Raw genomic sequence first — 933 nt, 5'->3', positions numbered from 1 at the left:
GAAATGGACAAGGACACAGAGTCAAGTTCCCTAATCCAGTCTGTAGAGGAATCTGAGAGGGCTTGAGTTGAATGGTGAATTGCATGTGGGGAAGGGCGTTCAAGGCAAAGGGAGCAGTGTCCCAGGCCAGATAGAAGTATGGAGTTCTCTTCTCTCCTCTCTATGGAAGTTCACAGGTCACCTGCTCAGATTCTTTTAAACCACTGGTTCTCAACATTCCTAATGCCACGACCCTTTAATACAGTTCCTATGGGTCAACCCACAGGTTGAAAACCGCTGTTCTAACCCTAAATTGTGGCCATGGGATCTTCTACTTTCACTGAGTTGGTGATCATCTCTTTTTTTATTTTTCGAAACAGAATCTCTCTCTGTCATCCTGAGCCTCTGCTGTGACATATGATTGCTCACAGCAATCTCACACTCCTGGGCTCAATTTATCCTCTTGCCTCAGCCTTCTTAATACTGCTAGGACTACAGGTATATACTACCACACCCAGCTAATTTTCTTTCTTTTTTTTCTTTTTTTGAGACAGCGTCTCAAGCTGTTTTGCCCTGGGTAGAATGCTATGGTGTCACAGCTCACAGCAACCTCAAACTCTTGGGCTTAAGCAATTGTCTTGCTTCAGCCTCCCAAGTAGTTGGGACTACAGGCGCCCACCATAATGCCTGGCTATTTTGTTGTTGTTGCAGTTGTCATTGTTGTTTTAGCTGGGCCAGGCTGGTTCAAACCCACCAGCCTTGGTGTATGTGGCCAGTGCCCAACCCACTGAGCTACAGGTGCTGCCCTTGCTTTTTATTTTTTTTTTTTTGAGACAGAGTCTCACTATGTTGCCCTTGGTAGAGTGCCATAGCATCACAGCTTACAGCAACCTCAAACTTTTGGGCTTAAGCAATTCTCTTGCCTCAGCCTCCTAAGTAGCTGGGACTATAGGC

Source organism: Otolemur garnettii, unplaced genomic scaffold, assembly GCF_000181295.1.
Source record: "Otolemur garnettii isolate 467f Iridium unplaced genomic scaffold, OtoGar3 scaffold00145, whole genome shotgun sequence".
In the NCBI taxonomy this organism is placed as follows: Eukaryota; Metazoa; Chordata; class Mammalia; order Primates; family Galagidae; genus Otolemur; species Otolemur garnettii.
The sequence above is the reverse complement of the archived record's forward strand: the minus strand, read 5'-3'. Positions refer to the sequence as shown.